The sequence below is a fragment of the Salminus brasiliensis genome, chromosome 2 (genome assembly GCF_030463535.1).
Source record: "Salminus brasiliensis chromosome 2, fSalBra1.hap2, whole genome shotgun sequence".
Taxonomy (NCBI): domain Eukaryota; kingdom Metazoa; phylum Chordata; class Actinopteri; order Characiformes; family Bryconidae; genus Salminus; species Salminus brasiliensis.
In genome coordinates, this window is record NC_132879.1 from 52,576,100 (window position 1) to 52,601,076 (window position 24,977).

Genomic DNA, 24,977 nt, shown 5'->3' on the forward strand with positions numbered 1-24,977 from the left:
ATAAAAACCATGTCCATCTCTAAAATGGTGACTTTACAGGAGAGGGCAAAATGCTCTTTACTTTGAATAGAAGTCAAAGTAAAATAAGAGTAATCAGAGCATTTCTATTGGTCTGTTCATCCAGAATTATGTACACAGTGTACCGAAGCAGCTAAAGGGTTCACATCATGGAGAAAATTGGAGATACATGTTTTTCAATGGACAGCAGCCAAGGATTTGAATCCTGTTACACAGGTCGGCTAATGTAGCGTTAGCAGCCTTGCACAAGGACCCTTATTGGTGTAGTGTGGTGTGCTTGCCTGGCCAGGGAATCAAACACTATTCTGCCAGAAGGAAGTCAGTGTTGTTGCCTACTAAGCTACATCAACCACCAGGCTTCAGGATGGCTGCTGCTCTTTAAGGCAGTACAAGCACTGCTGTCATTCATGGCCTGTGGTTTACTCAGTGCTTATTGGTGGGTATAATATTCCATTACATTTTAGCTACACTGCCTATTTTTATGTTGGTAAGTGCTCTTAGTTAATGCATTTTGTTCAGAGCCTGCAGCACCAGGAGCGAGCAGAACCTATGGCTGCTTTTACAGTCTGAGGCCTAGTACCCTGGTGACCTAGTACCCTCTGCAGGCTTATTTGGGACTGTTGTTAGGCCTTGCATGACACCACAAACACCTCGCCCATCTGACACACGATGGGGGTGTGCATCTAAATATAAATAATGTAATAAAAAGAAAACACACACACACACACACACACACACACACAGAGACAGAACCTGCCTACACATTCTTTTTAAGTTAACTCATGCACACACACACACACACACACACACACACACACACACACACACACAGTAGCAGCTGCACATTTACCTGAAGCGTCACACCCATGACTCCTTGCGAATGAATGTGATGTGGCCAGCCTGCAGAGAGCAGTGGGCTGCATGACTTCTATAAGAGGAGGGGTGTTTCCTGGCTTATTGTGCTTGTTTTGGGGAAGTGCGGTTGGTGCAGTATGGTGACCTAGATAAAGTTTTGAGCGCAAAGCTTTGCCTGTGCCTCTCTGCAGCTGAGCTTTGCAGGTGTTGGAAGTCAAGGGGCTTAGCCTGGCCCCTTTCCAGCGCGTGTACGCTGACTGACAAAGGCGCTGCCAAGTGCATCGGCAAGTTTCCGTGTGGAGAGGCACGGTTTTGAAATCACACCACTCCAAGTCTCTCTCTCTGCACAATCAAAGCCTCTGTGGTTGAAGAGCTCTTTCACTTCTCCTTACTAATACGCATGTTGGTTCTCTAGATTGACAGTTTGGTTTGTGCTGGGTTTTTGTTTTATTGGTCACAGTCCTTTTTTTATGGGGCACAATTGGAAAAATAAGTATGCATCCTCTACAGAGAACTAATGCACAGTGTGACATGTATAGTGTATAGGTTATAGGTTTTGGATGTGGCACATTAAAGAAAAGAAATTGAGTAATTGAGGATTTCACTCAAAACAAAGGTGTCCAAATGCTTGCAAATGACTCCATATTAAAAACACACTGAACCCTTGATAACTGTGACTTGATTTGATATGGTTAGAGATTGGTCTGCGTTGTTTTGCCTTGATATAATATGGTTAAAGGTCTTTCTGCATTATGTTGACTTGGTGGGGTATGGTTAGAAATTGATCTGCAATGATTAGACATATTTTGACATGATTTATGATGGTAAGAGATTGGTCTGCATTGATTAGACATATTTTGACTTGGTGGAGTATGGTTAGAGATCGGTCTGCAATGATTAGACATATTTTGACTTGGTGGAGTATGGTTAGAGATCGGTCTGCAATGATTAGACATATTTTGACTTGGTGGAGTATGGTTAGAGATCGGTCTGCAATGATTAGACATATTTTGACTTGGGTGAGTATGGTTAGAGATCGGTCTGCAATGATTAGACATATTTTGACTTGGGTGAGTATGGTTAGAGATCGGTCTGCAATGATTAGACATATTTTGACTTGGTGGAGTATGGTTAGAGATCAGTCTGCAATGATTAGACATATTTTGACTTGGGTGAGTATGGTTAGAGATCGGTCTGCAATGATTAGACATATTTTGACTTGGTGGAGTATGGTTAGAGATCAGTCTGAATTGATTAGACATATTTTGACTTGGGTGAGTATGGTTAGAGATCGGTCTGCAATGATTAGACATATTTTGACTTGGTGGAGTATGGTTACAGATCGGTCTGCAATGATTAGACAAATTTTGACTTGGGGGAGTATGGTTACAGATCGGTCTGCAATGATTAGACATATTTTGACTTGGTGGAGTATGGTTACAGATCGGTCTGCAATGATTAGACATATTTTGACTTGGTGGAGTATGGTTACAGATCGGTCTGCAATGATTAGACATATTTTGACTTGGGTGAGTATGGTTAGAGATCGGTCTGCAATGATTAGACATATTTTGACTTGGGGTAGTATGGTTAGAGATCGGTCTGCAATGATTAGACATATTTTGACTTGGGTGAGTATGGTTAGAGATCGGTCTGCAATGATTAGACATATTTTGACTTGGTGGAGTATGGTTAGAGATCGGTCTGCAATGATTAGACATATTTTGACTTGAATGAGTATGGTTAGAGATCAGTCTGCAATGATTAGACATATTTTGACTTGAATGAGTATGGTTAGAGATCGGTCTGCAATGATTAGACATATTTTGACTTGGTGGAGTATGGTTAGAGATCAGTCTGAATTGATTAGACATATTTTGACTTGGGTGAGTATGGTTAGAGATCGGTCTGCAATGATTAGACATATTTTGACTTGGTGGAGTATGGTTAGAGATCGGTCTGAATTGATTAGACATATTTTGACTTGGTGGAGTATGGTTAGAGATCAGTCTGAATTGATTAGACATATTTTGACTTGGGTGAGTATGGTTAGAGATTGGTCTGCAATGATTAGACATATTTTGACTTGGTGGAGTATGGTTAGAGATCGGTCTGAATTGATTAGACATATTTTGACTTGGGGGAGTATGGTTAGAGATCGGTCTGCAATGATTAGACATATTTTGACTTGGGGTAGTATGGTTAGAGATCGGTCTGCAATGATTAGACATATTTTGACTTGGTGGAGTATGGTTAGAGATCAGTCTGCAATGATTAGACATATTTTGACTTGGTGGAGTATGGTTAGAGATCTGTCTGCAATGATTAGACATATTTTGACTTGGGGTAGTATGGTTAGAGATCGGTCTGCAATGATTAGACATATTTTGACTTGGGGTAGTATGGTTACAGATCAGTCTGAATTGATTAGACATATTTTGACTTGGTGGGGTATGGTAGGTCTAAGGTTAGTCACAGAATTCAATAAAAAAGTGTGTTTCAGTGTGTGGGAAGTGGGTGGGTCTTATGTTATACACGCATTAACTAGGCTGCTGGTGTACAAAGTCTTTAAAATATTATGTGTATCGTGGAAATGTCTTTGAATATTTACCATATCGCCCAGCCCTACTACTGTAGCATATATTGTATAGTTCCAGTGCTCATTGCCTTTAGAGACCTGCAGTAGTTTTACAGTTGAATCCTAAGTGACTACAGGACTGAGGATTACCTCTCTTGGCCTTTTTGCACTGAAGCACTAGACTGCAGAGGCTATGCCGACAACTCAGTGTATTTTAAATTAAAAAAGATCAACAGCATTCTCGTCAAATTCGAACCAAAAAGCCCAAATTCTCTCACGGTCATCTGACTTACCAGTCGTTCATCCTTTGTGAGTGATTTAAACGCCGCTCCTTTGATCTCTTGTTTACCGCAGACTTGAAAGCGGGAGCAAAAAGAGAAAGTATCTCTGATTCAATCTGAAACTGATTCAAAGCACTTTCACTACAGAATGACATAAAGGCAGCGAGTACAGCAGCTCCCAATTTAATAAACAGTATCGGGGCTGAATTGAGGCTTCTCTGACAAATATTGTCTTTGGACGAGTTCCAATTTTTTCCCTCTCCCCCTTCCCCCTTTTTTTCTGCTGATGAATCCATGCCAAGCAAAAAAAAAATTCCAGGCCTTCAGCATTCTCAAGTGGTCTGAGTGTTGTTATGGAAAGTGGTGCAGAAAAGAATACCCTCATGATACCCTGCCAGGGTGGATGCCATAATTCATTTTCGGCAAAACCAGGGCTTTAAAAAAAGGAAGAAAAAAAAAAGAGCATTTTGTTTGACAAGGATTTAGACTTTCAGGTCCAACTTGTAAACAGAAACAGAGAGCGCTGCTCCGAGTTCTGTGTCATGGAAAGTCAAGCGACTTGTCAACACTGGGACAAAACACTGTCGTCGGGCGAATGTGCGTGTTAGTGCAGCGATTGTGTCAAGAACGATCATCTTGTTGTCACGGGTTGTTTTCTCTTAGCGGAATCCTCCATAAAATGGGCCGTAATTTGAAGGATATGTGTTTTTTCTGCTCGTAAGCAACTCTGAGTGAATGACTGCTACTCTGCAGAACGCTGACTGTCGGGCACTGGCTAAATGGGAAACATGTTGATGTGCTGTGAAGGGCAGGGACCGTCTACAGGGACTTCCAGCTGCAGAGCAGAGTCTTTTTTTCTTCTCTGGCTCACCCAACTCTGTTCATGAAAGATTTGATAATTATAATTAAATCAGGGACTGGATTCACAAAAGTGTCTGAAGAAATAAGAAATCTTTTTCCCCCGTTTGGCTGTTTTTCTCCATCGTCACTTCAGGTTCTTGTTTACCGACATATTTTGAACATTTAGTCTGTTTTCACTCCATTTTGCACAAACTTAACTGAATAATAAAGCTATTAACATTTATATGTATGGCATTTGGGTGACATACATTTGAGTCATGCTACAGAGGTCCGAAAATGTAGCATTAGGAGTCTTGCCCAATGATGTATTGGTGTAGCGTGGGTTTGTAGCTGAATCCATAGTCTGCTATGGGAAGGGCAGTGATGTTACCCACTATGCTATACCAGCATCTAAAAGTCAAGGCTCATTACATGCTATGGCCTTTTATTCAGTAACTACTTGAAATCAAAACCAAAGGAACTGTGTTGATAGCTGGGGGAGCAGCTAAAAGGCTAAAAGCTAATGCTATGTCAACTAGAAAAGGGTTCAGCTTGAGCTGACTTCAGGTTGCTAAACACAAAAAGTGTTGAGAGGACCCAGCAAAGACAGAAACATTGAGAATAGTTACAAAAATATATTTTTATTTGTTGACGTTACAAAGCTAGACTAGGTTATGCTAAGCTAAGCTATGCAGCTACTGTGTGCCACCTTGATAAAGTAAACCAGTAGGATACATTCTGAGACAAAATAACAGGGTGGTAAAGAGGCTTGTAAAATAGCATCTGAGCATTTTTCACCCCAACCCCACACACTTACACTTTATACATCAAATCACAACTAAAATACTGAAGAAATTCATTCTTTTCTGGATCTGCAAGCTATTTACATCTGCCTATAAGACGGATATACAGTATTTGTCTAAATGTTTGTGGACATCCCTTCTAATGAAAGCATTCAGCTACTTTACGATGCATCCATTGCTGACACAGACACACAGCTTGTCTAGTCCCTGTTGAGAAGTACTGCCAATAGAATAGGACTCTCTTGAGCAGATAAACATCAACCTATTGGCACCAAGCTGCCTAATGCCAGACGTGGACTAGAGGGGTATGAAGCCCCCCAGCATTAAAGCTGGGGCGCAGTGGAAGAACTGTGTTCTTTGGAATGATGGCTGGTGCTCCATCTAATACTTTAGTGATGAGTTGGGCAGTTTAGGGATGAGGTGAGGTAGGGTGTGGTGGAGTGGTGGTCATCCAGCATCCTGACCTCACTCACATTCTTGTCGCTGAATGCAATCAAATCCTCACAGCAATGCTCCTCCAAAATCTAGTAGAAAGACTTCTTCACTGGACAGTAGATACAGTTACTCCAACAAAAGCAGGATAAACTCTCTTTAATGCCCTAGATTTCAGGAGAAACAACGAATGAGCAGGTGTCCCAATACTTCTGTCCATAAAGTGTATGTAAATGATCTCTATTCTGAATGACCGTTAGCCTTAAATATAAGAATTACACTGTTAAAATCTGATTGCAACATCAGGGAGGTAAACACAAAAGCTTCAGTCGCTCCTTTTACTTTACGCCAATAGGATGTTGGTTACTATAACAACAATGTTGAATTTTGGTCACCTGACATCATGACCTAAATTCAACCTAATTACTACGTCTATTGTTGTCGCTTGCCAGCTGTGGAAAGAGACACAGTGGTGCAGAACAGTGTGTCCCTAGAAGCAACGTTACTGGTTTAGATGACAACTCGTCTCTCTGCTTACAGATGGAGATAAGCTAATGTGAAGTGGGCTGCTGTTATGACTGAAATACCTTTTAGTGTGTGAGTATGTCAGAGAGGGGGTAAGTGATGTTTAAAGATGGAGTGTTTGAGTAAGTTTGTGTTTGTGCAGGGGGTGCAGACCTCACATGGGCCACAGCAAGGCCACTTTTCTCCACAGTATTCACATCATCCTGCGTCCTCCATTATTGATGCATTTTTCCACTTAGCTAGGACCCCTTCATCCAGGGTGACTTGCATAGCTTACATTTTTGTATATGCTTTGTTTGCGCAGCTGCTGCCGGGCTGGAGACTGGGCGTCTGGTTACTGCGCGTCCATGCTGATATGGCCGCCCATGCCATCTGGTAAGTGTGTGGAGCCCGAAGTTTGGCTGTGGCTGTGACTATGGATCGGTCACTGGCAGCATATGGCCGCTGGCTGCTCCTTTCCCGCTCTCCATCTCCAGGCCTCTCCCGCATGTTCTCCTCCATCTATTATGGACGCTGCTCTCGTGTCTGTTCAGCCTGTTCTCCACAGCGGGACTGAACAAATCCAGGCCTCGCTCAGCAGGAGTTGTAGAATTCCCTGTGAATTGCACACAGTTGGCTGGAAATTCCACTACTCAAGTTTTTTCTTGAGTGATTTTATTGTTCAGTCTGGCTGCGAAGCGCAGTCTCCTCAAGACCAGAGTCTGCAGAGATGGATTTTGGGATGTGGAGCTCACAGTGGAAGAGAAAGGCATATCCTGTGTGTGCAAGTACTGACTATCATATCTGTATTGATAAAGTGAGAGAGTTTAGATGTGTGCCCTTGAACTTGTCAAAAATAATGACTTGCAGGGCAGTGGGATCTTCTGCACAGTGAAATAGACACACACACACAGCTTGTCTAGTCCCAGTACTGCCAATAGAAAAGGAGTCTCTCAGGAGCATATAAGCATGAACCTATTGAGCCTAATGCCAGACGTGGACTAGAGGGGTATAAAGCCCCCCAGTATTGAGCTGTGGAGCTGTGCAACTGCAGTGTTCTCTGGAATAATTATGCTGCTCCATCAAATACTTTTGGGATGAGCTGGGGAGTTGGGGATAAGGTGGGGCCTTCCCTGGACAGTAGAGACAGTTACTCCAACAAAAGCAGGATACACTCTTTTTTAAAATCCTCGATTTTGGAAGAAACAATGAATGAGAAGCTGGACGGATCGACATAATTCCAGAGAACACAGCTCCACAACTCTGCAGCTCAATGCTAGGGGGCTTTACACCCCTCTAGCCCATGCCTGGTGTTTATGTTTATCTGCCCCAGAGAGTCGTATTCTACTCATGGTACTTTTTCTACAGGGGCTAGACCAGCTGTATGGGTGAATTTGCACATCTGTGTCAGCTAAATGCATTCATTAGAAGAGGTGTCCACAAACATTTGGACATGCAGTGTAGCACAAAATTCAAACACTCTGGGTTCAAGGACTCCACTACTATTACAGTAACACTGCCATGCAGCCAAAGACAATCTTGCCTAGTCTTGTTATTTCTCAAAATGAAACTCTGTGCTTGAAAATGTAATAAAATATAAATATATATGTCTGTATATGCCACAGCACATGAACACAACATTGAGAAACCACAGTATTAATAGAGAAAAGTGGAATAAATGGCATTAATAGCATTGAAGGTTCAAGCTGAAGTAATACTGACAGTTTAACTCGAACTCACCGTCACTGAAGGACACAGGCAGCTAAATCTGATCCATAAGAGTTTATGTCCAGAATGTTATAGAGGCCTGGAAAACAGATGGCAAACTTCTCAAATTAGTTTCAAAGCCATTTCGGCGTAGAATACGTCTGAACAGAACAGGCATCTGGTGTAAACCCAGAATTCTGCATGCAGCAGTTCCTGCTCAAATTCACACAAAATGACCCTCATATTGTTACGCTCAGTCACTTGCAATTGTGTGAAGTGATCCAGGCGTTTGGTTAAACCTGCCAAATAGAGAACGAGAGAGAGAAAGGGCAGAGAGGAGAATGGTAACATCTGGCCTTGGCCTCTTGGCTAACCTCTTGCAGTGGACAATGGGTGATCATGTTACAAGCTATGCATGACGCTCATGAAAACTTTAGCGAGGATTACTGAAAGCATTGCATGTGCATACAGGCTGTACACTGTGCTTTTTCATTATGCACATGGGGTCAGTCTGGTGCACTGGAACACTGTTCTCTTGGTTTGGCAATGTAAGGCTGTGACTAGGCTTGATGCATAAGGAGATCAGCAGAATATACAGAGAACAGATCATTTGGCATTTTAAACCTTAATCAGGTTCACACACATACAGAAGGTGTGTTTAGTCTCAAATGGGTTCAGCACGGCTCTTAACCCTTTTACAGATACACTAAGAAATACATTTGCAAAAATTGTGTTCCTGAATCTGTTCCTGACAACCAGTCCCTTTTAATTACAGCCTCGTTTACATGTTATATTTCTCAGAGTACAATAGAATGTTGATACCAATATATCTAGATAGCTGTAGCTATAGCCATTCAATGCACAGTCCACACTGCAGTGAGGTTCAGCTATGATAGCTTTAGCATATATAGAATATGGCAGAGTACTACTAGCTCATATCTTATTAGGTAAAGAGTAAATGGCTTTTAAGATATGCCCATTTGAAAATAAAACAAGCAAGTCTAGCAAGGAAATTGGTGATATCATCTTGTACAGTGTTTATACTGAGCTAATTTGGCATCCAATTCTGTATACCCTAACTGGGCAATTCAACCGAGTGGTCACACATGCTTTTCAAGGTAACATGGAGATATAGTTTCTGCCAAAAAATATAATTGTTGATATAAAAATATAATCTTTTATATGTCAACTTTCCATGTAGCATGAAGTAAAAGTCTGAAGAGCCATGTCACGATAATACACTTCCATTAATTTCTCAGTTTTCGGACAGTATTACTATTCGGGGGGAAGAAGGTCAAACGTATGAAGACAGAGGAACAAAGTTTTTGCCAGGTTTTTACTACAGCAATTTGATGAAAAAAGGTTGACCGTGCTGGGCAGTGGTGGCTCAGCGGTCAGAGCTTCGGGCTATTGATGATAGGGTTGTGAGTTTGATACCCAGGCTTGGCAAGCTGCCACTGTTGTGTCCTTGAGCAAAGCCCTGTGTGTTTACTGCACGGATGGGTTAAAGGCAGAAGCCGAATTCCATCTGTGTTCAACACTAATGGTGAATATGGTTGTCTTGTCTTGGTTACAATGCCAGTTAAGTGTTAATATAGGGCTTCACACCCACTTACATCAAGAGAGTACTTTTACTTCTGTTGCTACTTCCTCCTTTCATTTTTCATTCAAACCTTAATGGGAAACGGAGAGAGACATTTTTATTGTAGGTGCCACAATCATACACCCACTTGATCACTTGATGTCCAGTCTGTAGCTCATGTCCCCACCCACCGTCTGACCCAGCAGCACTGCCCTCAGCAGAACTGCCTGTTGACTGAGACGGTGAATGTGCTCATTAAGAGGCGTCGGAGGTGTATGGCCCCATCCGTCTCTGTCCCTGAGCCGCAGCCCTGCCCTACGCTGCCTTTCCTGCATCTGCCTGAGGCTCTTTGATTGTGCCCAGCTGGAACGGTTATCCGGTGCGTGGCAGGGTGAGCTGGGTGGAGGAGAGGAGCTGAAACAGTAGTGTAAGGGAGGTCTCTCTTCCTCCGCGGACGGGTGGAGGTTTCATTCTTCAATGAGGAGAAAGTGCAGGCCTCGTTTCTACTCCAGCCTTCAGCTTCTTTAGGACAGGCTGCCATTCATAGAGCTGTATTACCCTGTTATGTGTGCCAGAAAGGGTTCTGTGGAGCGATGGCATGGAGAAAACACATTTGCCTCTCTAAAGAACCATTCAGTGGGTGGTTCTTTAAATAACCATTTTTGTACATGAGGTGTTTTTAAAGTTTACCCCCATATGGTGTAAACATCCTATGCTAGAATTTCTAGAACCATATATTCATGCCATAGGAAGCTAGTACTCTAGCTTTGACAACCAACTCATAGGGGAGAGTGGGGCATGCAGAAAAGTTACTTTTAACAGTCACTAAAAAGTGATACACATAAGTTTTTGGATAGATGAAACCAAGATTAATTTAAGCAAGGAGAAGCAGAGGAAGGGTTCCACTTCACAAGAAGCATACCACATCCCAAGCAATACCATCTGAAGCAATACCATATCATCTGTCAAACATGGTGGAGGCCCTGTTATCACATTAGCATCTATAGCTACCAATGGAACTCGGTTAGTGGTGTTTGTTGATCGTGTGACTTGCACAAAGTACGAAGTAGCAGTATGAATACGGAAGTGTGTAGAGCTGTACTTTCTGTTCAGTCAAATGCTGCAAATAACTGCTAGGTGCTGATTGAATAAGGCGATTTTTACAACCAAGTCAATTTTGAGCACCAACAGAGCACCTTTTAATATCAGTATAATAAAACTGATTCTTTTAATTACTTTAACTTAATCAGTCTGTGAATAAAAAACTTCTGTTGTGAATTTACACATGGGATATGGACGTTTCGGGGGCAGCCTTATACTAAAAGTTAGAGACTTCGCTTGGAACTTGAAGGTCGTTGGTTTGTTTCTTGAGACTGGCAGGAGTCTGTAAGCAAGGCACGTAACCTCCAACGTAACCCCAGTTGTTCCCCAGGCACTGAGATGACTTCTCACCGCTCTCTAGTCACTAGAATGAGTGTATTCAGAGTGAGGATAGGCTAAATGTGGAGGTTGAATTCCATTGTAGTGCTGTGCAGTGGCTGTAAAGTGTGTTTCTAATTTCTGATTCCTCTCTTTGTTTCCCTGGGGAGGCTTATTTGCAACGCTGCATTAAAACTAACCCCACTGTGTGGAGGCTGTACTTTGGCCTGGCTAGCTCTCATTGTTGTATGAGTTATTTTTACACTTGATAGCAGTGTCGCATTGCAGTCACCAAGAGAGGAAGTGATTAAAATGCTGAAGTAAATACAGTAAATGTGTAAAATAATCAGGGTGAAATTCCACTTTGACTAATATGCAAAGCTCAGACTTTGAAAATACTTCCTACTTAGTGTGAATTCTGAGCCATATCTGTCCAAGGCTGTCCAACCCAGCATTAGGATACACGCTACTCTCCTAAACGATATGTTAACAGACTGATTCCATCATGTTCTGTACTGCTATTTTTTTTTTTTCAGCACTTTCCTTCATGTAGCTCCAAGGCACTGAAATCTGGTTACAGTGCTGCCCTGACACCACCTGAAGCTCCTTCTCCACAAACCAGTGAAATACCCAGGGTGTGCAGTGCCTATATACACATTACAGTCAGACAGTTGCTGAACTTGCAGTGTTGTACATCATATGAGCCGTGCTTTCTGGCTGCTGCTGCTGTGTAACAGTAACAGTAGGTAGCTGCTTATGTTACAATATAATTGAGGATGATCCCGGAGCATCTGATTTCTGTCAGTTTTTGGTTGGACGATGTTGTTATTGAGCTCTCTGTTCGAACCCATTAGATCCCACTCACTTCAGCCAGCAAAAGAAAGGGTTAATGGGCCTGAATTGAAAAACACACATGGCTTCCATCAAGACATTAAAGAAAGGTTGTGAGATTAAATCTGGAACTTGTGATATTCCTCACAGAGAGAGAGAGAGGGAGGGAAAAAAGCTCTGCCTGTTCCAGTTTGTCACGTAGACGCACTTTGAAGTTGACTAGCGATATTGCTAGTGCGCCTGCCAATGCGTCATCAACAGCAATGTCCTCTCGCATCAGAACATTCTGAGCAGAAAGAAAACAAACAGACCAAAAATATAACAGCCTATTAGGCAGCGTTGCATTTGCTCCGGGCTATTTTGAACTGCTTTTAACATTCACAAAAAAGAGGACGTTCTCGGGCAGGACAGCGAGGGGACACATTACTCTCACTTTCCTCTAATTTCTACATCACCCTCTTGGCATCTTGGCCTTAACCTCCAGCTTCTGTGTGCCATAATTTGTAGGTATCTTGTGGTGAATCATGGTCTCAATGAATAAAACACATTGAGAAGCAGACTGTGTACCACAGACATGGCTTTGGCACACACACACACACACACACACACACACACTTTGAATATGATCACTGCACAGGGATTAATGGAAATACCTGGATCAGGTAATGTTAGTATAATTATAAGGCCTCGAAAGTAGAGCCCATCTCTGCAGCCTTAATCTTCATACACAGATGTCATATAACCTACAAGAGTTATATGACACACACACACACACACACACACACACACATGCGCACACACGCACCACTTAGGACTTGTCTGGGCTTGTTTGTTGGAGTCTAATGCTGCGTGTCTGTCCATGCTGGCATTAGGGGGCAGTGTGTGCTCTGCTTTCTGCAGGCCTCAGAAAGGCCAGGGCAGATGAGGGTGGAGCTTCAGGATCTGGCAACTCTCTCTGTTTCTCTCTCCCTCGCGCTCTCTCTCTCTCATTCTCTTTTTTCTGTCTGTTACTCGCCCTCTTTTCTCTCTTTGTCAAACCCCCCCTTGCTTCTCTCTCTCTCTCTGTCTATCTCTCTCTTTATCTCTCTCTGCCCTGTTTACACCTCCGTGCAGCACTCCACAAAACACCTTCAGAGATTCACCATTCAGATTTCAGAAACACACGCCAACTGGGCGGTGTGTGTGTGTGTGCATGAGTGTGCACATTTGTGCATGTCTTTGTCTAAGTGTGTACATTTCTGCCTGTGTCTGTGTGTGTGTGTGTGTGTGTGTCTGTGTGCATGCACATTTGTGCATAGGTGTTTGTGCATGCATATGTGTGCACGTACAGTATGTGTGTGCTTACATGTGCCTCTATGTATGTGTGTGTGTGTGTGTGTGTGTGTGTGTGTGTGTGTGTGTGTGCATGTACAGCACAGGCCCCCTCCCCCCTTCTCCACTGCAGTGAATGAATCAGAGTAGAGTAACTCTGGGGGAGTGTAGGAGCATGACAGTGCATTTCTTCTCTCATTCTACTGGAGTTATAGTTTTGTGAGTGTGAAAGTGTGTATGTGTGTGTGTGTGTTGCCATACCCCGAGCCCTGTGCCCCTCTCTGTTGCACCAGAGGAGGGATTGAACGAGTAGGAGCATGACACTGCACTTTTTCTGTTTGTTGGTGTGTATTTTTAGTTTGCCCCATTCCCAACTGCTACATCTTAGGGGTGTGTGTGTGTGTGTGTGTGTGTGTGTGCACGCGCACTCATGCAGAGAGATTAAGTGATGTGTTTTGTCAGGCTCTGTTGGAATAGTTATAGAACTCAATCACCCGCAGCATCTCCACTTGTGGCTGTGTTGACATGGTAATGGACTATCATATGACTACAATCATGTTCTTCCATTGCAATCACTGCAGGCCACTGTAGCCTCTGTAAGGTGCTGACTGCTGCTGTCTGGTGTTCTGTTTTGTTTTTGTATTCTGGCCCGAAGTGAAACAGATATTGATGTCTATTGTAATTTCTGTCTGAGGTTGAACTTTACTCTGTGTACCCTATGTGTATTCTAGGCCACCAATGGTGAGAAACTCACAAAGCAGTTTAATAAAAGGAATATTACTACACCAAACACAGATGTAAACACTCATATACGATGTGTTCACACCTGTACCGAATACACAAGTCTCCACTCAGGACTGATTCTGGCTTATTTGGGGGAGGGGCTTATTATCTCCGGTTTGCTTTCACATCCGTTTAATGATTTTCATTATTTTCAATGGTTAAAAACACTCGAGCAGCCAGCACAGTGCTGTCTGGAGGCATTTCCATGGAGGCATAGCCATGCAGGTGATACGTCGAAGGAGTCATGTCATGCCAATCTGGTAACCCTACACACAGCCCCCCGAGCGGATAGCTTCCGCATCTGCAGCAGACCACACCAGAGTCCACTTGAAGCGAACCCCAGACCAGGAGGACCAGAGATCAGTGCTTAGAGTACCGATTAAAATTCTGCTATACTTCTGTAATACATGTGCAGCTATTTTACATTACTGCTGTAGTAAGACTACCACACACCTTACTGTATTTCACTGACAAAAGAAAGAGACGAGGAGAGAATATACCAACCCATACAGAGAATATGAGTAGAGAGAGTGAGAAGAAATGAGCAGATGTGCACTAATGTGTGTGTGTGTGTGTGGTGAGTTGTGCTGGTGAAGGAGGGTGTGGTCAGCTCTCGTGGACCTCATGTCTCTGTGGCAGTGAGGTGCACCAGCCTCTAATGCCCTCCATGGACATAAAGGAATGAATGGATCCCATTCAGTGGTGTGTGGGTGTGGGTGTGGGAGGCTTTTTGCCTCACCTTCACCTTGTTGGGATCTGATTGACCTTCAGTTTCTTTTTCGGTTTTAAATGGCTCGCCCTGCATCTCAACTGTCAAGTTAGACAGTTGCACCACTCTAGACTTGGGGCACTATGTACATGCATTGTACATACAGAAGGATCTGGACACTCATTTTAATGAGTGAGTTCAGCTATTTTACGGTGCATTATTAACTAATTATTGGCATTTGGATGTGCATGCACAGCTTGTTTACTTGCTATAGAAATGCATTGCCAATATAACAGGACCCTCTGGAACAGCCCCACAAAAGTCTACAGTAACTGTGCCTAATGCCAATGGTAGATAGAGGGATGGGCTGTGGGGCAGTGGAACTGACATTGCAACCTCTGGGTTAGGTTTAAGTCATCAGAATATTATGACCACCGCTGGTTTGGTATGAATTTGGCCTGGGACTTATGGTTTGCTGCTTGTATAAATTAGCAAGCACACCATTCAGTTGTAGCAGGGTGCAAAATCATTGTCATGGTCAAAGGGTGCGATTTAACCCATGGCATGATAATAAGGTACTGGGCAAAGGGTGACCACTAACTTTGTGAGATGTTCTAGAGCCGCTGTAGTGAAATTGTACCAAGAATAGACGACAGAACAGTGGTGCCCCATGGACCATTGATCCCAGAGGGGGACGACAACTCTGGCAAGTGGTACAGAGCAATCGACACGCCACAGTGGACCAGTTAACCTCTATGATAAACACCTTAGTCACCTTGGACAACTTTGATTGCTTCCTTTTATGTGTGAGCTGTACAGTTGTGTAGTTAATGTTATTGTAGCTAATCCATTGTTTTGGAGTAGCCATGCTAAATAAATTGCCGGATCCCCGGTTTTGACACTTCAGCCTATGGACGGCTGTGCGAGAGTGCCATCTACCTACCCAGAGAGAGCATGGCCAATTGTGCCTTCTCAGGCTCCTGCTGCTGATGGCAAAGCAGCATGACCTAGGATTTGAAATCTGCCAAAGATCATAAAAGTATGTACGCTGTTACTTTCACTGCACTGCTCATAATTACAGTCCCTCCAAAATATTGCAGACAAACACATGTGACTGACAAAGGCCGATACAGTCCATGCTATTGAATTGGTAGACATGAACATTAATATTATGAGATATCAGCCCAAAACATCCATATTGGTTCATTAATAATTAATAATATCTTATGTTTCAACCTGTAGTGCCACAATCTGTCTATTAGGCCATGTTCCATACTTCCTCTGGCAAGCGAGCACTCTGATTATGCGTAAAAAGATACAGCTTGGCTGGATGAAGAGGAAGTCAAAGAGAAAAAGGAACGGAATTGAGATGACTTAGCAGCATAATGCATGGTTATCCATTACTCCGCTGTAAAGTTCCCCTCTGGCACCAACCCCTCCGATCCACCTTGCCAAAATGATGTCTGCTCAACAGTAATGGACTACAGCGTTCATTAAAAAATCTGCTGCACTCTGGAGCCAAAGCTCAGCACTGAGCTCGGAACTGTTTTGGCCATGTTTCTAGGTAGATAGATCTTCATTGTCCTCCAAGAGGAAGTTCGTTTTCACAGCCTGCTCTGTACATACAAATGTGTTGAGACACACATAAACCCCAAGACATATAATCCATCATCATAAAAATTATATACATCCATATAAACATCCCATACACAGAGCAGACGAGACTCGGAGCATCCTATACCGCAGATCTTTTCCGAGAAGCAGCATTCATGGGTTGGATGTCTGTGATTTTTCAGAGCGAGGGAGAGGGGATTTAGTTCACTCGGCTGCTGCTGCTTTGGCCCCTCTCGTGTTATTGAAGAGGCCTCGATCCAAGAGGTCTCAGCGAAGGCAGAAAGAGGTGGAAAGAGGTTTAACGTTCCGTGTAAACTTTGAAGAAAAGGAATTGAGTAATTATGTCTGTTCTGCTGCCGATTTCTCTGTTTGTTTAACTGAGAGGAAACCGAAAGCTTAGCCCTAATTGTGTGGTTGGTTTATTTGTGTTACTGTGCTGCTCTTTAATGTTTTCAATGAACTTCTCTCTCTCTCTCTCTCTCTCTCTCTCGCGTGTGCGCTCTTCCTCGCTCGCTCTTTATCTGTCGACCACTTTTTGCTTAATATTTGGGTCTTCTGATTCTCTGCATAAGGTCGTTTTGTCGGAGCAAGCTCTGGCGTTTTTGACTTCTAAAAGACTCATGAGCTGGGCCGCTACGTCACCATCTGCCTGAAGCTGTGTTTATGCTCTCGGAGCCGTATTGGTTTTGAACGGGCTCCAGAGCTCCAGGGCAGGCGGGGCACGAGGGTACAGCAGTTCTGCGAAGGAGGAGGGGTGTCAGGAGGAGCAAGCGATGACTGACTCACTGAACTGTTCTAATCTCTAATCTTCAGCACCTGACCTGCTCTGACCCCTGGAGTCAGACTTTAGCGAGTGGGCACGGTTTTTATTTATGCTAAAGATTTAGGCTTCAGGTTTAATGAACAAGTGGGATGCTCTTCCTCAGAGTGACGTGAGTGACGTGACTGCTAAAACAGCCCTGTTTGTGCAAGTTAGAGCGAGAGAGAGAAAAAGACAGAGCGAGAAACAGGAGAGAGAGAGAGAACATAGCCATAACATTCACTCTTTTTTAATCAAGCTGTTTTTTTAATACTCTTTAATACTGGTTTTGGAAACAATCAATCAGCATGTGTCCAAATACTTTTGTGCATATGGTGGTAATAGTGTAACACATATGTTTACCAACACATGGTTTGTATTATGCATACATACATACTTGTTACCAAAGGAAATGAAAAGAAAGGGATTTGCTCTCAGGGCAAAACGGGCAACCCTTACCAGTACCGGGACCGGGACCAAGATGCACCCATTGTCTGCTTGTGGCTATTGCACCATGCACAGTCCTCCACTGGAGGTCAGCTGTCCGTTTATCGGTTTATCAGCCGCCTTTGGCAGAGCAGTTGGCGCCAAAGAACTCAGACCACTTGGAACTCCCGCCAGGAGCCGTGCCTGAGACACCTTCACACAGACCAGAGAAAGGGTTTTCCTCCCAGCTGAGGTAAAAGCCCCAAGAGCTGGAGTGCTGAAAGACAAGAGACACCGTTTGTCCTCAATACACCCCCCCCCACACACCCCCACCCCCACCAGCAGTGCCCTCCATATCTCTACCTAGACTTGATCTAACAGACTCACAGGTACCATTCAGGCGTTCTTCAGGTGACCCAGTGAGGTTGATAGAGAGAGAGAGATTGACTTATAAAATATCATGCTGGAGAAGGAAGTTCTTACCACACACACATACACACACTCATCATGCCAACACATGACAACACATATGCTGCCCTTACACACACACACACACACTCCAGCTCCTGCATTTGACACCTTAATGACAATCGATTCTCACCACCAACTTTAATGAAGCCAAAACTCTCTCTCTCTCACTCTTCCTCTCTCACTCTCTCTCTCACTCTTCCTCTCTCACTCTCTCTCTCTCTCTCTCTCTTTCTTTCTCTCTCTCTCACTCTTCCTCTCTCTCTCTTGCTAGGCTGTTGCTCCTCTCTCTTTTCTCTATCTTTCTCTCTCTATCTTGATTCTCCCCCTCTATCCCTCTCTCTTCACAGCCAGCCTATGATTTACAAGCCACTCACTCGTACACTCTGGAGAACATGTGTGTGTGTGTGTGTGTGTGTGTGTGTGTGTGTGTGTGTGTGTGCGTATGTGTGCACTGAGAGATGGAGGAGGGAGAAGGCGGGTGAATGGTGTGTGTTTCTGTGTCCCATAATTTAGTGTGATTTAGCTCTTGGTTTAGTGGTTTCGGTGCAGTGTTGTATCCCCAGATGGTAGTTATCCTTCCTTTGTGTGTGTGTGTGTGTGTAGTTGTGTGTGTGTAGCTTCAGGCTAAAGAGAGCTAGTAGTACGTGCTCCTGCACACTTCTGTGCCAGCCTAGGCTGTGTGTTTTAACATGCAGTCCTCCCTCTGCAGGGCCCGCAGGTCCTGAGTGAAGAGCTGTTGTCCCAGACAGAGATAAATGTGCTCCATGGCTGAGGCCCTCACACACACAAGCCCTCCGTACATTTCTCTAACAGCTCTGTAGACCTTTGTTTGAATGTTGTCCGCAAGTGTGTCCGTACACGCCTAAACATAAAGGTGCCAAATGCCATAGAAGAACCACATTTCCTTAAAGAATCTTTCATTGGACGGTTCTTTCAACAACCACTGGAAATCTGATAGATGAGTATGAAGACCGTTTTTGAGGACATGGAGTAATGGGTATTGAGATGAGGGTGGAGTAATGGGGCATTGAGAAGACGCGGTTGAGTAATGAGTGCACCGAGCAAATGGAGGGAAGTAATAGGTGCATTCTGAAAATGGGATAGAGGAATAGGATTTTGTGGAGATGGGGTGGAGTCACTGGGTAATGAGGTGATAAGATGGAGTAACAGGGCATTGAGAAGATGGGGTGGAGTCATGGGGCATTGAGCAGATGGCATAGAGTTATGGGGCGTTGAGGAGATGTAGGTGGAATAATGGGCCAATGTAGAATTGGGAAAGAGTAATGGGGCATTGAGGAGATCGAGTGGAGTTAAGGGCCATTGAGGAGGGAAGGGTGGAGTAACAGGGCATTGAGAAAATGGGGTGGAGTCATGTGGAATTGAGCAGATGGCTTGGAGTAACGGGGCGTTGTGGAGATGGGGTGGAATAAGAGGGGCGCTGTGGATGCGGGTGGAATAATGGGCTGGTGTGGAGATGGTATAGAGTACTGGAGCATTGAGGTGATCAAACGGAATAATGGAGTGTTAAGGAGATGGGGTGGAGTAAGAGGGGCATTGTGGAGATGGAGTGAAGTAAGAGGGGGGCGTTGTGGAGATGGGGTGGAGTAAGAGGGGCATTGTGGAGATGTGGTTGGAGTAATGGGGTGTTGTGGAGATGGGGATGCATTGAGGTGATCAGGCAGAGTAATGTGGTGTTAAGTAGATGTGGGTGGAATAATGGGCCGGTGTGGGGATGGTATATAGTAATGGGGCAGTGAGGAGATGGGGTGGAGTAAAGGGGTGTTGTGGAGTAAGAAGGGCGTTGTGGAGATAGGGTGGAGTAATGGGGCAGTGAGGAGATGGGGTCGAGTAAAGGGGTGTTGTGGAGTAAGAAGGGCGTTGTGGAGATAGGGTGGAGTAATGGGGCAGTGAGGAGATGGGGTCGAGTAAAGGGGTGTTGAGGAGCAGGTCAGGGTAAACAGATAAAGCTCTGGTCTGAAGAGCAGTGTTTCGAGCAGGTTTTCTCAGAGCTTTTCTAAATGAATCATGTTTGTATGGTTTCAGATTTTTCACCGTTTATTTGAGTGGGAAAAGGGAGGGAAACTGGAGGAATGCTCTTTAATGAAAGGTGGGAGTGATTTGTTCAGTACTTGTACTTTTTCTTTCAGAGCTGCTTGTCTGTTAATGTTTTCTAACAGATTTTGCGCTGCAGTGTTTCAGGGAATGGCCTGTTTTAAGCCTGTTGTGTTGTGTGTAGTGTGTAAGTGTAGCTGTATCTGGCACTGTTTCTCTGGAGCAGAGCAGCGCAGACTCCCAGTGGAGCGTGAATCACTAATGCTGAGTCAGCTTCTGGTCTGCCTGCCAAGGAAACTCAACAGCTCACATTTCTAAACCCTCTTTCCCTCTCTCACGTTCTCTCTCTCTCTCTCTCTCTCTCTCTCTCTCTCTCTCTGTCTCTTTCCCGCCCTCTCTTTACTCACTCACACACACTTCACTTGTTTTTGTACACTGCGAGGTCAAACATGGAAGCTTACAGATTAATCGAAAGAGAAGAGAATAGAAATGAAGATAAGTGCATGTTCCCTTTTCATTTTGGAGACGCTTATTAGCCATAACATTAAAACCACTGTTGGATTATGTTGTTACAGTGGTGGTGGTGGGGGGGGGGGGGTTATTAGGCAGCAAGTGAACAGACATGTTGAAGTTGTTGTGTTGGAAGCAGAAAAAATGGGTGTGATGAACTTTACCCCTTCTAATAAACGCATTCAGCTCATTTAAGCTGCATCCCATTGCTGACACAGATGTGCAAATGCACACACACACACACACACTTAGCTTGTCTTGTTCCTGTAGAGAAGTACTGCCAATAGAATATGACTCTTTAGAGTAGGGCACAGCATTGAGTTGTGGAGCAGCGGAACCTGAAGATGGCTTTAGATGATCTCCAGATGATGTTCCAACTGTTTACAAACTATCTAGAAAAATTCAGTAGACTCAGAACAGTGCTCTCGGGGCTAGGGTTAGGGTTAGGATTAGGACATGGGCTAACATTAGGATCAGGTTGAGGAGGATTAGTTTTAGGCTTTGGGTTGAGGTTAAAGGTCCTGTTGGTGTTTTTGTTGTAGGTCTTCTAGAAAGTCAGGCCTTTTTGTCCTAAAAAAAATATACTCTCACCAGACTTTCCTCAAACACACACTGCGACAAAGTGAACCCTGTATATTCCACATTTGCTGGATGGGGGGAAAGGGTTGTGTATTTGCAGCTGTGTGTGTGTGTGTGTGTGTGTGTATGTATGAGTTGTTCATCATGTGTATGTTGGTTCCAACTTTGTGGGTTTGTGTGAGAAAGTGAGAAAGTGAGAGAGAGTGAGAGAGAGAGAGAGAGTGAGAGAGAGAGAGAGAGAGAGAGAGAGAGTGAGAGAGGTGAGTCAACATCTCTTTCGTTTTCTGCCACCTTTGTGTTTGCTGATGTGTCTGACATTAGGTGTAGAAGAGCCGACTGTGCTGCAGATGTGACTCTCTCTCTCTCTCTCTCTCTCTCTCTGTATATATATATAATCATTCAATGTCCTTTTATTTCTCGTCTCTGCCTCTCTCTCTCTCTCTCTCTCTCTCTCTCTCTCTCTCTCTCTTTTGCCTTTCTTTCTCTCTCCCTCTCTGTCCCACTTTATGTCTCTCTCTCCCTTTTCTTTCTTTTCCTGCTCTCTCTTTCTAGCTGTTCTCTCTACCCTCTCTCTTTCTTTTTCCCTCTGCTTCTTTTCCGTCTCTTACTTTTTCCGTCCCTCATTTTCTTTCTTCCCACCCTCTGCTTCTTATTCCTTTTTACTTTTCATGTCTCTCTCTCTTCTTATCTTTTCACTGTTGTCTCATGTTCTATCAGTCTCTCTCTCTCTCCCCCCCTATCCACCTCTCTCATTTTCTCTCTCTCTTCCTAGCTGTGCTCTCTCTCACTCTCTCTTTTTTTCTACCTATCTCTCACTCCCTCTTTCTAGCTGCTTTCTCTCTCTCTCTTTGCTCTCTCTCTCCCTCTCTCTCTCTTTCTTTCCCACTCTCTCTTTCTCTGTCTCTGTCTCGCTCTCTCCTTTTCTGTCTCTCTTTCTAGCTGTGCTCTCTCTCTCTGCTTTATATCATTTTTTCTTTTTTTCTATTTTCTCTTCTTTGTTTTTGTCTTTCTCTCTCTGTATCTCTCTCTGTATCTCTCTCTCTCTGTATCTCTCTCTCTCTCTGTCTCTCTCTCTCTCTCTCTGTGTATGTTTCTCCCTCTCTCTCTCTCTTTGTATGTCTCTCTCTCTTGTTTTTTCACTCTTCTCGCCCTGCCTTTGTCTCTTTGTCTCTCTCTCAACACAAATATTGAACAGTATGGAAAGAGGACTTGCTTCTCGTTGCTGTTAGTCATTAATGGCACTCTTTGAAGTGCTGGCTATTCTGGTTAGAGAGAGCGAGAGAGAGAGAGAGAGAGAGCAGTGCTGTCTGACGATCAAGGCGCTCAGATCAGCTCGGCCTTTTCTCTGTGTCCATACACATAAAAAACAAATGTGGCACAGAGTGAACAAAAACGACATGCCTTCAGCCGCTGTAATTGCAAACACGCACACACACACACACACACACACACACGCCCACATGCTGCGCCGCCAGGGAAGGTTGCAGTGTGGAAGGCCCCCGCCCCCTAGGAGCCTTGTCCCAGACCTGTTTACTGCTGAGCTTATCTCAGTTACTACTGCTCTCAGAGCACTGCACTCAGGCCTAACAGCTCCACTCTACGCCCTGCCGTAGGAGAACCACTTTGGGCTTCATAAGTAATAAGGATATATAATATAGTGTAAAGACCTTTTTTTTGGTTCTCATATATCTCTATTACAAATATAGATTCTCATGGAACCACCCAGATAACTGCCATGTTGGGTCTGTATGGCTAGCTCAACTGGGAATCATAAAAGTGTGTCCATGGGTTCATGTTGGCCCATATAGATGTCTACCAGGGTCCCACCAGGGTCACAGATGGGACCAGGAGGAGTTAAACATGGGCCCTATCTGGGTTGTACACTGCACATGTGGCCAAGATGGAACCCATGTGAAATTTTTGTGGGCTGTAACGATGAGGCCCATGTACAAACCCACTCAGAGCCCATGCATATCTGGAACTTACCTAGTTCCACCTTTGTGAGTCCCACATAAGCATGTTGGCTGGGAAAAGTGGTTCTTCTATCCCTCAAAGAAGCGTCTAGCTAAATATTCTAGATGTCTGATGCCACTTTTTTTGAGATGTTATTTTCATATTTACCTCATATACTCTTTAAAGCTACATAATGTAGCTTTTTTACCTTAATAGCAGCTAAAATCAGTGATGCTCCAGCTTCTCTATTGTTCCTACACCAGGATTGGCACACTGCTAACTGCACTGTGCTAACTCCGCTAACTCTGGTGAAGGTGGCTGGACAATGCTCGCGAGAATTGCGTATCGCTGCGTAATTCATATATGTGTAAAATCTGGTAATATTACCTTACTGCCTCAGTCCACATGCTTCTTCACCTTAAGTGATGATTCTGAATCTCACGGCTTGTCCAGAAATGCATGTGTAAAGCGTGTCCTTTGTTTTTGGCTCAAAGCATGAAGGAGGAGCCCAGAAGCAAGAAATACCAATTCTCACATAACGCTGCTTTAATGCGTCTTTTTGTAATGGCATGAATTTTAGATCTACACTTACATGCCACAATTTTAGAACCCCCTGGCTAATTGGTTGACTTTTTTCATGAATAGCTTTCTAACCCTTCATCAGTGGTCAGTTGCTAATCATGGTGACCTCTGTTGACTCCATGTTTTTGGTTGGCCGCCTATTCTCAGTCTAACAGTGATTTTACAATCACAGCAGCAGAGTCCTCTGCCAAATTGGTATCTGGTCACCAAAGGTCCAGTGGTGTTTACACATTCCATTGACAGGGTAGAAGGCGGCTGATAAATGGTAAGTAATAGTATACGTGCAGAAGTGAAACCTTATGGTGCATGTTTCAGAGAGAGATAATGAAAGGCTCTAGAAGCTCAATCCTCCAGAATAGAGTGAAAATTTTGAATCCTTCACCTATCTACATCACTCTGGCCTCTGTATGTAGGTGCTTAGGTGTGCTGTTTAAAAGGTGATGTGCACACTCATGAAGATACTGACGTTTGTGCTGAAATGCAAGCCTTCCTACCTGCTGACTCAGCAACAAAAAAAAAACATGTGTTATTTAAGCAAAATGTCTCCTAGACAAAACCGAGCAAGTTCCAACAACAGTGTGTGATTTAGAGGCTTTTCTCATGAAACGTGTTTGGTGTCACAGAAAGGTTCTCAGTAATCCCTGAATGTATCAGTGTGATTCAGTCTTATTACTCTGAAAGAGTCCATCGCTGCACTTATTGTCGAAATGATGGATGGTGGACCTCCATCCAGTACTTTTGGGTTGAGTTGGGGATGAGTTGGGGTGGTGATCATCCAAACATCCAGACCTCATTAATGGTCTTGGTGCTGAATGCAATCAAATCCTCACAACAATGCTCCAAAATCTAGTAGAAAGTGCTCAGTAACTATCAAAAGTGGTTTAAGGAAGGACAAGTGAACCATGAACAGGGACATTGGTGCCTAGGGCTCACTGATGCGATCCATGGAGGCTCCACCTCACAACTTCTTGGTCTTGGTGCCAGATACCACAGGACGCCTTCAGAGGTCTTTTGGAGTTTGCTGATTGGTGTGTATGTATGTCCAAGGCAGGAGCAATTCAGGAACATTTGTTTGTAATAATGATGGATGTATTTGCCTGGAGTAAATGAAAATGTTCTTCACATTCCTGCATCTTAGACATCAGGCTCTTTGAGGAGCCTTGCAGCAGGTCTTGCATCCCTTCAAAGACCCCTTTTGCCACCTGTCTCATTTCTCAAACTCATTATTACACCTATACACTATTTTTAATAGTAGTGTCTATGTGCCCAGATGTTTTTACGTTAAATACAGCTGATGAGGTGATGAGGTTATGTGGATTTGGCTTTAGGCTGAAAGAG